Source organism: Streptopelia decaocto, assembly GCF_964273445.1.
Source record: "Streptopelia decaocto genome assembly, chromosome: 4".
In the NCBI taxonomy this organism is placed as follows: domain Eukaryota; kingdom Metazoa; phylum Chordata; class Aves; order Columbiformes; family Columbidae; genus Streptopelia; species Streptopelia decaocto.
In genome coordinates this window covers 7,013,892-7,029,184 of record NC_138658.1, presented here as the reverse complement: position 1 = coordinate 7,029,184, position 15,293 = coordinate 7,013,892, and the positions used below count along the sequence as shown (strand labels likewise).

The 15,293-nt window shown below is 40.6% G+C and overlaps 1 protein-coding gene across 3 annotated transcripts in view; it reads right to left on the bottom strand.

Moving 5' to 3' along the window:
• The window catches only part of SGMS2 (sphingomyelin synthase 2), a 41,303-nt gene extending 33,245 nt beyond the window's left edge, over positions 1-8,058 (bottom strand). Inside the window, exon 1 of one of the 3 annotated variants that reach the window (XM_082050466.1) lies at positions 7,959-8,058. The gene's annotated coding sequence lies outside the window, so the exon portion shown is untranslated. The other 2 variants (XM_082050467.1, XM_082050468.1) reach the window with 2 other exon arrangements.
• Positions 8,059-15,293: the final 7,235 nt, after the last annotated feature.

The following is a 15,293-nucleotide window of genomic DNA, read 5'->3' as shown; positions in this document are numbered from 1 at the left end:
CATAATTGAAGATACATTAATCATTATTTGTACCCCAACCTTTTCTATTCAGTTTCAGCCATGATAGGCTCATCTCTTATCTAAAAAACTGAATTCAACTCCAAACTCCATGCACTCCATTTACAATTGCAGGTTACTGCTAAATCAAAAATACTCCTGAATTAATTTATTTTAAACTTAGCCGTTGTTAAGCAAAAGTGTCCGTAAGTGCTCTGCATCAGTTCAGCTTAAATCAGATGTATTAAGCTGATGCAACTTTCCTCAACATTCAGTGCTGCACCCAAGAGGCTCAGCATCTTTTCTCAAGGAAGAACAGGTGCACAACCCTGGTCCACTTTGCATCGGTAACATGAAAACACTGCAAAGCTTGGTGTGAAGCTTACTGCATTGCACAGGATTCTAGTAAAATTCAGCCTAAAGAATTCTGAATATATAGAGAAAACAAAACAGAAGACTACAGAAGGGAGCAGCAAGAACTCTAAAAGCCAGGAATAGTAAGACATTGTTCTGTGCAGCAGCAAAGCTCGCCCTCTGAAAGTCTCAGTTTCACTGACAGCAGCAACTTTGGTTTTGTCTGTGAAGTTTATAAAGCATAAGTGTGACATCCTTGAAACTTAAACATGGAAGTTGCAAGTTAACAAGGAAGGTACATGAAAACAAGACACCTGCTTTTTTGGTCAGGTACCTTCAAGCAAACAGGATGTTTTCCTTTCTGGGGTGACAGGTCTGATAAAAGGTATTTTATCCGGAAAATTAAATAGTTAAATATTGAATACAGGCTTTTTTTTTTTTTACTATAAAACTGTCTTGTCAGAGTGAATGCAATGAAGTTTTTCTGAGTAATCATGCTCAATAATTATTTGAGGATTTAGACTTGAACACTGTTTTATTAAGAACCATTCTACTTGCAGTGATTAACTCAACAGCTTCACATATGCTGACAAACTATTTTAATTTCTTCATTTGCACAACAGACTGGACCTCAACATTTTTAATGCCATCAGACTGCAAATAAAAAGAGGACCCACACTTGTTGCTGCATATTTTGAAAGGGATTTATCACACAATAAGGCAGGAAGTTTTACTCAGCAACCACAAGCACAACCTCAAGGCACAGCAGTCCCCTTGCACTACAGATATATCATCTATGTTAGCTAGAGGGTAAGCAACACGTTTTCCTGAAGCCTATTTAGTTTCAGTATACAGTTTAGCCCTATGAAAATTCATATCAACATCTATAAAGCAGGCTTCCAAAACCAACCATATTGGTAACAAGCACTTTATTCTTTGTATTACACATATGTCCACACAAGAGCTATTCTGGGGAAGCAAAACAGTGATAATATAACCAAGAGTCCTAATATAAGAGACACTCGTGGTTATTAAAGTTCTGGAGTCTCACTAGAACAGTTGGGTTCAGTATAGTTCAGAAATAGCTTTCAAACAGGTGGCGAATGGACAAGACAGAGTTATCTGTGCTACATAAAACTTCCCCATCAGCAGCTCTTAAGGTCCTCGGCATCTGCTGGGACAGCGGTGACATTCTTAGTGTCCGCAGCATCTCCGGGGACAGTGGTGTCCATGGTACAAACAATTCTCCCAGCAGACAGACATCTCTGAAGACAGTGGATCTAGTGTTACATTAATCTTCCCAGCATCTGTTCAGACTAGTGCAATACCATATCCATACTAAATCAAATGTCACAGCATCTGTATTGTCCACTCCCTACAAATAGTGTCAAAGAACATTGTAGGCCAACAGCCCATCAAAATTAGAAGAAAAATCCAAAGAGAAGATGTATGCAATTTTGTTACAAATATCTGCATCTCCAAAGTCCATTCTATACCCTAGTAGACTTAACTGTAATAAGCCATTTGTTCAAAAACCTTACTTTACATTCCCTGGTCCTTAAGAAAAACTACTCATTTTTTAAATCCATCACTTGTTCCAATTTTTTAAAAAAAATATTTTGTCAATCCTTAAAAATCCATATGCTACTTTCCAGTCCTCATACTTTTATCTGGTGTACGACATTGTAAATAAAGAATTCTGGTTTTTAGAAAGAAAAATATTTGAGATTAAGTCTCTTATTCAGGTCTCCCAGAAGCAGGAAGGTACATGTGGAGGGGTTTTTGTGGTTTTTGTTTTTTAATCGATAAGGAAATATAAAGTTTTTCACAATACTACATCCATGACATAATACTTCTGATGTCTACCTAGAACATTAAGCTTTGAATTCAAAAGAAGACTAGTTTATAAAAACAGGATTGTTAAGCCCTATCATTTTTTCATCTTACAATATTAAAATCACAAGACACTTCAATGATCCATAAAAGAGATGCTCACCAACATGCCCACCATGGCTCAATACTTAAAATTTAGGGGTACATGAAGTCATTCTAGATTCAGATTACATACTTAAGAGTAGAAAAATTAATCTCTGCTCTCTTCAAGTTCTCATTCTTCCATTGTATAAGTTCACTCCAAGGACAGCACAGAAATCAATCTCATTAAGGCCTTTATCTACATACTATTGTCATCACCTTATAATTTCACCTCAAGTTTCCCCCCCGACATCACTTTGATTGTCTAAATACCTCTTGTGACTGCACATACTACACAGGGTACATTTGAAGCACATTTTCTGAAGGACAGCAAAGCAGGTATACATTTCTCTCAAATCAGACATGGATTATAAATTTTTATTGAAAAGCAAAGTAAATCCTACCCCCCCAAAAAAAAAAAAAAAAAAAAAAGGAAGGAAGCACATTGACCCTTCTAGTAAATTAAGCCCTAGATCATCTAAATTAGGTTAAAATAAACAATAAGTTACTGGTTTCATAGAGAAAAAAAGTATCTAAGGCTATACAGTCTCCAAAAGCCTGCCCTGTCAAGTAATAATACACATAAGCAACTAAATTGAATATAATAAAAAAGTAGTTTGTTTTTAGGCAAACCATTTAATAAATGCAACTGAAAGCAAAGCTTGCCAAAACTTCCTTAAAGCTCACCGACTCAGAAAATGTTATGCACCTGCTCAGTTTATGCTAATACCTCTGTGTAACCACCCACCTATATAATTAGCTATGTATAAATTAATAGCTGTTAAGTGGTTGGAGGAAAGATATTTGATTTTCTAAGGTCTTAAAAAAATAATAAAAATATTATAAATGGATTAAACTGAAAAAGAGCTAGTCTGCGTTGTATTGTAGGAGCTTTATTATCTTGCCAAAAGATTATGCATTACCTACTTTACACACGGATTTTGAGCTACATGTAAGCCAGACGACACGCAACGTCAATAGAAATGTACTCTCCCACCAAGTCAAGAAGTTCAGCTGCACGTCAGGAAGTTTAACAGAGCAGACAAACAGCGACAAAAAAACACAACCCAACCCAACCAATCCTACAGCAACGCACCTTTCGAACCCCATTATGATCCTTACAGTAAGCCCTTATCTTCCTGAGCTGAAATGGGGCATTTTGAAGACCCCTCCTATTCAATTGGGTATGTGGTACTGCTCTGAGTGATATACACACGTTGCCCACGTCAAGAACACACAATTTTACTGGCAAAATAAGTATACTCCATGCATTATATATTTGCAAGATAAATCAAGACAGCAGGTGCCCTCCCTAATTAGAGGGACCTTTTTCAGAGTAAAATTAAGACTATTATACAGGTAAAACATACATACTCTTGAAATGGAAGAGACCACAAATGCAAGATTGCTCTTCCCAGTGTCTGTTCAGTTCACACGTAGGGGTGTCCTGTGAAAGAGGTTCTCTATTTGTGCCTATCTCTCATATGCCACGCTTTTCATCCACCTGTGCCGCTGCCAACTTACCTACTCAGCCGTATATGTAAAGCTGGCACTGCCGGCAGTTCCTCCTCTAAAGGCACCTGGAAGTCTTTTTTTTTTTTTTTTGGAGCCTCGGGGCTCTTAGGTCTGGGCTTTGCAGTTCCTTATGGCCAGACACTCCCACCGCTGAGGTAGCAGGACGCAAAAGCAGCTAGAAAGTTTGCCACAATCTCTCCCTTCCCCTGCAATCCGCTCCTCTCGCAGCCTCAGACTCTTCTCCTTCCTGGCCAAAGGGACTGGCTTTAAGGGCGTCAGCGGAGGCGACACTTCCCGGCGAGGTTCCCAGCCCGCAGCGCTAGCTCAGCAGTGCCGCCGCTGGACGCGCTCCCCCGCTGGAGGGCGGCTCCGCGCCGGGGGGCGCCGGGGGCAGCGCTCGCCCGGGGCTGCCGCCGTGCTTACCGCCAGTCTCATGCTCGCCGCGAGAGCCACCGTCCGCCCTGACATCATTCATTCTGTTACACGCACGCACCCGCCCACTCCATTTCCAAACAGTGACTCACCCCGGCGCTGCTGCTATTCAGAGGCAGGGCTAGAAAAACCGGCAGGACCTCTCGGAGCCCCCGCCCGCCGCTAACGGTGGCGGCGCGGCCCCGCCCGCTCCCCCCCCAACCCGCGCTCTGCGCGCGCGCGCTGCCCGCCGCCCCGCGCGGCCCGGCCCGGCGGGGCCGAACGAGCGAACGGCGCGGGGAGCGGCGGCTGCTCCGCGGTACCGCGCTCTCGGCGGATGCGGAGATGCCGGTGCTGCCCCTCCCTGCTCGCTGCCTCTGCCCGGATCCCATCTGCCATGCCCGCGCCCGCCTTCTCTTCGAACCGCATACGCCTCTGCCGCGGGGGAAAGGTTACGTTAGCTCGTAAAGCGGGACACCGACATCTATACTGCACCCATAAAACATGTGTTAGTAGATGAACATTGCCCGCCCCGGGAGCCAGCTCGGTGGCGGCGGCGCAGGTGCTGGGGCCGCCCCGGGCCCTACCGGAGGGCTGTTCCGAGCGCCGCGGCCCTCGGCAGGGAGACGCTTCCCGGGTTTGCCGGCGGATTTAATTTCCAGAACTCTGTTGTCAAACGGAGGATGTCTGTCACTGAAACGCCCTGCTTCTCATGTGTTTCACCCCTGTATTCGGACTTGGCTTAGGGGGTAAAGGGGTAGGGGTTTGTTACCTCCCTCTTCTGTTTCTAGGAGTTCCCCATCATTATGTAGCAAACAGATTTAGTTGGGAGTCCTCCAGGGTAACAAGCATGTGATTGGCGGGGGGGAGCGAGGGGGTGTCAACTCATCCACACCGAAACTGGCTTTGGCCGAAGCACCTGTCCTGCCTTAAAGCCAAACGGCTCGCTGGGGGGCAGGGAGCACCACAGCCCCGGGACAAGGAAAGCGCCTGAGCCTGTGTCCCGCACCCTGGAAAGCCCCTTCACCCAGTCCCTGGCCATTCTGCTTGGCTTGCTCGCACGTTGTTGTTTTCCACAAAAGCTTGGGGGAGGGAAGGGGGAATTCTGCTTTATTCCAGCACGGGGTGGAAACGTTTTGTGCACGGAGTTCTGTGGGACAGGGAAACTCTACCCTGATCTAATAGTGACAGGCAGAGTGCTGGTATAGACAGGAGGCCAGGATTTTAAGTTTCCCCCCCTGCAGGTTGAACACAAATACTATATCATAACCAGATAAACAATTCAGCTAGACAGCTGCTGTTCCTGTTGTGAAGTGAACGCATATGCACACCGGGAGTGCTGAATCAAAGAAACCTGTTGGAACCTCACAGCATTCTTCACTGCCTGCTCTGATTTCCCCAATTTCCTATAACTGGGTAATGCATCCTTTAAAACAAATCTGAAAAAAACGATAGAAGTACCATGGGCAGGGCAGGGTGTTTGCTTTTGACTGGTTACAAAGATATATGTATGCTTAATTGCACACAATTACATGCAAGTCTTTACAGAATTTTTTACTTGAGAATGTTTTACCAAGAGGATAATGACTGACAGTAACAATTCAAGAGTAGAAACAGTAATGACAATTTAAAAAAAAATGTTTCTACAGGCAAGCATACATATAGATATACCAAATGCATGACAGAGGCTCCCCTCTATTTAAGAAAGGAAGGTTAAAAGGAAAGAAGGGAAAAGTTAATGGCATTTTTCTAAGTTACTTAGATACAACGTCTGAAACACTGTCCTTTCTTTAGTTTTAAATATTGTTCTTTGAAGCACTGCATTTGAGAGAGCAAAAATTAACAGTACGTTAGCTCACTCTGTTCAAGGCTACACTTCACATCCACCCCACAGGCCCATCCTCACAGGTGTGCCCTGCTGGAGAAGCGTAGACCTTGGTCACAGAGCTCCCATGGAGCTCAGAGATGCAGCTCTGAAGAGCAGCTTGCAGGAGATAATCTCTAACTACTTTGGTAATTACTGTTTGCAAGTCTTGCACAGCAACAAACTTTTGAGAGCAAATGGCATATTTATTAAATCACAAAACTTAGCAGAGGAATTAGCACATCTCTTGATCATTACTTTAAACTGGATTACCTTCACAAGGTGCTTTCCAGACAGGAATTATGAAAGAGAGAACTTAAGACTTGCCGAACTTATGAGGAAAATGAAACTTCGCACACACATACAAAATTCCATGGGGAGACCAATATACAAGTCACATTCCCTCCCACCTCCCAGGGAGGCAGATGGGAGAGAGGAAGGACAAAGTAAGAGTTTTGAGGGGAAAAAAAACACTGTTCCTTTCAGCTGGAACAAACCCAGCATCTTTTTCATTACTGTTTATTTTTTTTCCCCTTTCATGATATCAGCAGGGATATTATTGGAAGCAGTAATTCTATAAATGAACACAGCCAGCCTGTGCATTAAAATTCTGAGTATTTCCAAAGAGACACCCAGGCAGTTTTAAAAGGCAGCTACCACCAGAATCCTGCTCAGTTCTGCCATGGGACAGAATTAAAGCTGCAAGATGGGGTTTGTGTGGGGGGAAGCAAGAATCATATAGGAATTTCTAGTTGAAGCTGACTTTATAGACAAAGTAAACAGTAGGAAAATAAACCAGACTACTTGGGCAGCCAAGCCATAACAGACATCTATGCAAAAATATGAAACTAACAAGCACATGTGCTCTAATGAGTTCACAGGTATTTGTAGCCTTTATTACAGCTGCCCTAAGGGCAGATGAAAACACAGAGGTATTTTACACTGAAGTGTCTCATAACCCCCATAAATATAGTCCCTCATCATTCTTCCTTGCTTTTTCTTCAAGTAGCCTATAAATCAGCATAATCCTGCAAGCCACTTCTATACAGGCTTAACGTTATATTCTATACCCTGCTTCTCATAGCATATTTCTATGAAGGTGCTAATTGATAATCCTGCCTTGAAACAGGTGAAGTAACTACAGTTTGATTTATTATTCCCATTCAATTATGAAAGAATAAACTACACTAAAGCCAAATGTATACAGACTACCAATAAAGAGATTCTTTATCAGCATATACACCCTAAATACTGAAGAAAAATAAGTTTCGCAATTTTGAAATTAGATGCATTTCAGTGATTATATTAATTCTATGTATCCATCTAATTATTTTAATCGATTAACTAGTTCTTTCTCATCATCTTTAGATGTTCAGCTTTAGAACAAGAAAAAAGCCAACCTTATAGGTTCACCATTAATATCACTATTTTTTGGCAACCGAACAAGTAGGTGAAAAGATAATCCACGAAAGAGATTGTAAGATAAGCTTTTCCGTTACTACTTCATAAGCATCACAGTTCAGAAGTACTGTTGTAGGAGTTAGGACCTCACAAAACACGTTTGTAAATCACACAGCTCACACAACCACAACTTCAGCTGCTTCAATAAATAGTTCAGAAGAAGCTGAACCCGTAAATATGCAAAAAAAAAACCCAAAAGTTACCTACTACAAACCATTAAGCTGTCAAGACAAGCACTGCTACACTAAGCATACCAACTATGATTAATGCTACCACTCTGTAGGAAGACCCATGAGCAAAGACACCTCGGTGACGCTCACTACAGTCAACCGAACCCGCCCTCAGCCCTCATGAGGGAAAACGGAGTGAGGCAAATTGCTACCTGCGGCCTCCCGCTCCGGCCCGCCGCTGCCGTCCTGCCCGGCCCGCCGCCCGACTGCCGAGGCGCCGCTGCCGCCCGCCCTCTGGGGCTTTCAAAGGAGGCGGGAAGCGGCGGCAGCCCAATGGCGGCCGGTGGGTGGCAGGGCCCGGCGGTGGCTGTGGCGGGACACGCCACCTGCCGCCGGAGGGACGAGCCGCCCGCCGCTGCTGGCCAAGGGCCTGACTGGGCTGGGACCGCCCGAGCATCTCTGAGGGGTAGGAGCTTCCTCCGGCTACTCATTCCAGAGACTTAAAAACCTGCGATTGTTGTTTCCCATTTGTCTAATCTTTGTACACTATACAGTTTACATTCCTCAAAAATTGCCAAATTAGCTGTTTTCATAACCAAAAGCTGAGCAGAGATACCAAGTTTTCCAAACTATTTGTCCATAGGCTTACGTGTAATTGAGAACGTCCTTGGACAACTACAGAAAAAAATGCTGAAGTTTTGTGGAATTTATACTCCCTGCTAATGCTCATGGGAAAGAGGAAAACTCATTCAGGCTACAGTGTTGTTGTTTTTGGTTTTGTTGGTGTTGTTTGTTTGTTTTAACAAGACAATAACTTAAACTTTGCACTTTATCCTCAACGTTTTACTTCCATAGGGAGAAAAATCACCAAGTTATCCTTTTTTTTTTTTGCTCTGGATGCTACTGTGGGGTTGGTTGCTTGATTGGTTTTGGTAATGCCCTATCCGAAATCAGACATGCTTTAGAAGCTGTGAAATAAGATCACTGGTTCAGTTTCTTTAAACCGGTTTCCCTTATGACTGAAGCAAAAAATTGATTTTCTATCTAAAAATATACACATCGAAAATCACTGACTCCAGCTTCAGTGTTCTTGCTATATACAACAGAAGCATTTTAAGAGATGCTTTTCTTGTATGAAACAAGGCTTTGGAAGAAAAGAGTGCAGATACTTATTAGATAGAAAGTGTAGGGGGAAAGAGGAGATTTGGAACAATAAAAATAAATTCCAGTTTATTGTCTCTATCTGCAAGGTTGAAAATCAAGGTCATTCTAGGAAACCGCATCAAGCAGAAGTATGGGAAATATTCTCAACCTCTTAAGGAAAAGAGGTAACATTTTTGGAAACAAGTAGTAGATCTCAAGAATGATGGCAGGCAGTTGAAAAGGCTTATTACAGCTTTTCTGTAACACCAGAAGAATTTCTGGGTATGACATTAAATGTGTGAAAATTAAGAGAAGACTGCTTAGCTGTAACAATTATCACAGAGTCAACTGACAGCTGAATTAGCCCATTTTCTTTGCTACTCAGACTTATCTACTTTATCATCTTTTCATGCTCCTGAATAGTTTTCTCCTCTGATCTCATCTTTTCCGTATAGCTTCCTTTTCATTTCTCAGCGTTAGGATTTTTTTGCAGCAGGCTCATCTGAAGCAAAATAGTTGTGCTAAAGCTTTGACTGTTAGCAACCATCCTCTTCAATAAAAAGTTATAGGGCTTTTCCCCACAAATGCAAAACAAAAAGCCCCTAAATTTTAATACAAACTAACAGTAGCTGAATGGGGATTGCTGGATGCTCTCTTTTTGTCTCGTGTGTGTGTTCTTTTTAACCTAAGCAGCTGACACAATTGCATGAAGGACAGGTGGCCTACTTAAAAAAAAAAGTGACTGCTGTTACCATCTGAATGTGAATTCAGTATGAAACATATGGAGAGAACTATCATACTAGGGTATCCTCCTATCTAATGTGCTGTCCTGGCTCTGGCAACGGGCAATGCAAGAAGCTTCAGAAGAAGCACAATGACAATATCAATAAAAGATGGGAAAGGACAGAAAGGAGTAAAGGATCCTTCTCTTCTAGCTGCTTATTTACTTATCCTTCCAAAGCACTCACTTTTTGTTTTCTTTCTGGCTAGCATAACAGGAGATGCTTTTTCTCATTTTAAATAAAAGGACCGACAACCAACAAGTAGGGCTTAATGACATTATGTACTGAACACCAAAAGATTGCTGCTTTTGGAGCTTTGTGTGTGTGTCTTAAGGTGTGATGCTCCTAAAATATGTAAGATCTTAATACAATCCCCTGCCTATTTCTCCAAAAGTTTAAAAAGGTTTGTGGAAAAATATTGGAAGGTATACAAGATAGTCTTAAATCAAATCTCACTATTATTTTGTGCAAGACTGTAGAATAAAGTCTGACTGTGAAATAACGGCTAAAGATTCTGACAGATATCTTTCAAGTAAGTGAATGAGTCATGAACCTCAGAGATATGAAGAAGCAAAAAGACAGAGCTGACTCATATCAGTTCTGAGTTTCAAATATGACATGCTTCTTTTGATATTCTGTGTATTAGCAGGACTTTAACATGTCTTCTTTTTCAGAGGACTCAAAAGATAAATGAGTTTGGTGAAAAGATGCATGTAGGCCTTTGTTCCACTGTACTTGAAATGTATCCAGAAGTAAGTTTGGGCTTGTTCTTATATGGGAGCAAAATGCCCTGATTCCACTTATGGAAAGTCATGTCCAAAAGATTTTGGTGCAAAGGCCCTAGTTGAGAAAATGTTGATTAATGGATGATTTTTTAGACTGAAAAGCACTTCCTGATGAGTCTTTTATGCCAGTTTGTATGTATCATCACAGAGATGTGACTAGATGGCTTCTGATGGCACGAAGCCAAAGTAAAGGGATCTGGCTAGTGTTATGTCCTGCCAAATGTACATGTACTGTTGTAAAAACCTGTTCTACAGTGTCTTTTCGTTTGATTCATATTTTTTAATTGATTTGGAAGAGGATGGAGAAAGGGTGAGTCATAATACAGGGAGAATGGTTCTTCCTATAATCTGACGAGAAAAAAAGATAGAGAGTCTTCTAGTTTGAGAAGAGGGGCAGATCTCAGAAGATATGAGGAGGCTGAGAGTTTTCCATGAAATGTCTCAATGGAAAACACCATAGCATAATTCTGCCTTTAGGTACTACATATTTATATGTAGGCATTGTCTTCATTCTTAAGAGTGGAGATTCTTGTTCCGCTCTTATAAATAAATCACAAGGACTTGTAAAGACAAATGTCTCCAAGGTTGCAAATACTACAGAAGGCAATAAGAAGTAAGATGGCAATGGCAGAGTATTCTGCAATCTGAAGCTGATGGGAATCTTGTATTTAGTATGAATATAATCAATACTGATTAATTATGCGCTAGGCTGAACTGGGATTGTGCCAGTTCAGGGACAGACTAAAACGTATGAAAGCATGAAAGATCTACAGAGCGATAGGCTTTGAAGAAGGAACAATACAGGAAACAGAACTATGAGGATCCTTAGCTGCCTTTCATGAAGAAAGGCAAAGCATATTATGCTTTGCCTGGAGTGTAGTGCTCCTTTCTGACTCAGAAATAACTGAGTGGCTCATGGAAACACTGCTGATCATGTAACTGCTAGGAGAAAGTGCTGGCATCCACGGCCCTGACAATAAAATCCCCAGTGAGTTACCAATCAAATACAATTAATGAAAAGAAGCAGCTTTTTAACATGCTTCCCTGAACCAAAACCAGCCTTTGTTGATCACCTCGTAGAAAGAACTCCAGGCAAGCATTTTTCTAGTCCATCTGGGAAACCTGCAGTACTTGTGGTCTTTTCAAAGGCGAATTAAAAAAAACACTGTAAAGATCCAGTATGTGCTCTCACTCAAATGTCTTACTCCTACTCTGCTCAACAGTTGTATTTTCTAAACATTACTTTATAACTTTGTTAATTTCTTCACAAAAATGTTGAGGAAAAAGCTCATAACAGGAAAATACTGCAGTAACAGGGAACTATGCTATAGTAGGCGGTCATGGATAAACTGGATATTGTGGTAAGTGGGAGTTAGTTAATTAGGATTTCTTTCTTCTGCGCCTTTCTGCTGGGGCCTGGGACGAGTGCAGCCTGGGGATGGCACAATGCACAATACAGTGGAAGAACAGAAGCTGTAGTATGAGAATAATATCTCTCTCAAGGTTAGGTAGAGTTATAAATATTTCATTTTCACACTGACTATTCAGTTGTAAAAAGCTTTAATTCTTACTGATGGTAGAATCCAAGCCAGTCGTGAATAACCAAACGCAAAGTCTTGAGGCATATACACTATGACTGCTTCTCTTCTGCCTAAATTTACTATAACTTCCTCTGTCCATTATTATTTTCATCATCCTTCTCTGCTACTCCTTCCCTGTGCTCTGCAAATTTTCTGATGGCTGCAGTGCTTTCTCTATGTTTTCTCTTTCGCTGAAGGTTTGTATGACCTGCCTTCTTTTCTTTATATAATTCTGAAGATGACAAAAAGTTAAGACTTTGTTGAAGAACTTAAACACTTAAGACAGAAAGAAAATAATGATCTGGTTATTTTTTACATACTTTAAGGGTGCTTTATTTAAGTGTTAATGTAAGTTTTACATAATTTTAATGTTTCAATCCTATTTGAAATATTAATATGTAATGGATATTCGGTTGATTTTTTTAAGTATTTATTATTACTAATATGATATTCAGGGTTTTTTTAATCCATATGACTCCAGGCTTTTTAGAAAGGAATGTATGTACGATTTGCTCAGTTATCAGCTAGAGAAAAAAATGCACAGTACTGGCTTCTCCAAGGTTCAGCTGCACATCAGAAACAGGATGAGGATTCCTAACTTCAGCTCACTGATCTATATACTGTAAGCCAACGTCACACCATTTTTTCTCAATGAGAAATCTAATGTGGCTAGAATAAATACACCTTGGAAATTTGAAATAAGCCTAGAATTCAAACATAGTAGTAACAGGGGGAATGGTTGTGTGTGCGCTTGCACACATGCAAGACAGGCTTCTGGTACACAAAATATGAGAAGGAACTTCAGAATCAGAAAGTGCTGGGAAAAAATGTTTACCATGACAACATTATAACATTGTTCCAAGGAGGCTACAGAGGGAAAGAAGGCGACATAAGCCCACAGCGTTATGCTAAACTTCGTTAGCCTGCCAACATAAAAAAAACCCACAACAGACTGTATAGAAGATAGGGAACACTGTAAATCTAGTGTTTATCTTATGATTTTAAAAGTGAAGACTGGAATTTGATTTCCAGCTTTGCATGGTTGTGTTCGTCAAGTTGCTGCTTATTATATGTTATGAGTGTCCCACTTATCAGGGAGCTGTGACCAGCCTCCTCTGTCAAAGGTTTTGATGGGTTGAGGCTTTATCTTGAAACCTTCAAATAAGTTTATACTTTTTTTTTTTTTTTGAAAAAAAATCTATTTTTCCTCCCCTTTTATCTGTCAGTTTTTTAAAATACTTTTGAGATCCTCACCTTAAAGTGAAAACCTGAAAAACCGACTGTATGTCTGCATTTGTATTATCAAGTATAGGTGAAAAGTTGTCTCTATTATATATTTATTGACTTCCCAGGGTTTTGCATGCTTAAATACTAAACAGGTTTGGGTTGTTGTTTTGGGGGTTGGTTGTTCGTTCGTTTGTTTGTGTGTGTGTGTGTGTGGTTTGGGTTTTTTTTGTCCAGGTATATAGCTTGTATTGTTGAAGTACAGCTAATGTTAGCTCAGCTAAGATACGGGCCGTAGCATCCTAAGCCCTAATGGATGTACACTGGTATTAGTTGCAACCGTTTCAGCTTTTCGAAAATCCCTTTTCAGTCCACAGACATTAACTGTGTAAGAGAAGCTGCAGGGACCTCTTTGTGTTTCAACAAAACATCCCATACAGTTCCTAAAAAAAGTCTTGATATCCCTCATACCAAATACAAATAACATCGATAACAGTAATAGGAAAAATGTGGACTAAAACACTGTTTCTTCAACTATTTGAAAATTTCATAGGTTTCCATCTGAAAACTTGTGTTGTACAGCAGTTGTGTGTATTTCCTGAAATTATATTGACAGAAGCACTGGAAAAACAGAGATTCACCTTGCTAATGACCTCTGGTTTTGGCAAGATAATAAGTAGGAGGAAAAGAGAAGATCTGTTCTTACCATAAACAGGAAAAGAAGCTTTATAACAGCAGCATTTGCTAGCACCTCTAAAATTAACTCTGGGTCAAGCTTTCCATGATAAATGCATTTTTTTAGAGGCAATACAGAGCAGCTCAGCCTATAAACACATTAAAAAATATATTTCAAACAAGTCAGGCTGGAAACTATGTTTTAAAATAGTACAAATGGAAACAAAAACATAAATTTATACTGAGTATCCATTTTCTATTATAAATTGCCTGGCCTACAGTATTTCCATCTTTTCCTGTGATTGAAACATAAGGTAAGTTATGGCACTGACAGCAGACTGTAAATCATAGCAGAGGGTAGGTTAGAAGGCACCTCTGGAGGTCATGCAGTTCAGCCCTTTAAAGATCTGTCTGGTTGCTTCCAACTGTCCATTCCAGTTCTGGCTACCCCAAGAATGTAGATTCCATAGGGTTTTGGTCAAGACTTAACCTCTTCAGCAGATATTATTCTCCTTCTGTCTATTGGCATTTCCATATTCTACTTCTAACAATCCCCGTTTGTAATCATCGCCAGACAATTACAGCGTGAAGGAAAAATTCTTTTACAACACCTTCCATAGTATTTTATGCAAACACATTTTACTAAACATCACAGCACGCCAAGAATGATGCTTGCTGAGCAAGCAGTAACCCCTCAGGCCACATGAACCAATGGCAAATCTCTGGTAACCTTCTGATCAAAACGTTTATCACTTTTGATCATAAAATTATTTGTGTTAGACGATATAAAAATATTGTCAGGTAGTTAAAGCTGAGAAAAGAGCTCTAGTAGACAATTTTGACATTTAATAATTGATATGCTTTCTTATTAAAATTATTTGTTTGGATTCTAGGTTTTCCTGAAGTGGGTGAACACCAAACACCAGGAGAAAATGTTAACGCATGGGAAAAAAGAAACAGAAAGCAGAGCTGTGTGCACTCTTTGTATATTTTGTATAACACATCAAGTGCAGATAACAGATAGTACAGGTAAGGAAAGGTGAGGTTCCTGCTGCCCTCTGTCCCCAAACCTTTCCTCCCCTGATGGTCATTCCTACGAACAAGCTACAATTTAATGCTTCCTTTGCTGTGAGAAAACAACCAACCAACCAACCCCCCCACAAAGCCACAACTATTTGTGTCTACTCTTTAAATCAGCTCAGTGAAATGATCCAAGTTAAAAAACCCTTTTAAACTGGATTAAACCCTTTTAAACTGATTAAATTCTTAGGAAAAACCCTAGGAGTTGGGTGTAAGAAGAACATTATATTCATGTTGTGTTCTCTTTATGTGAGAGTGATTGATGAAAATGGGTAAAT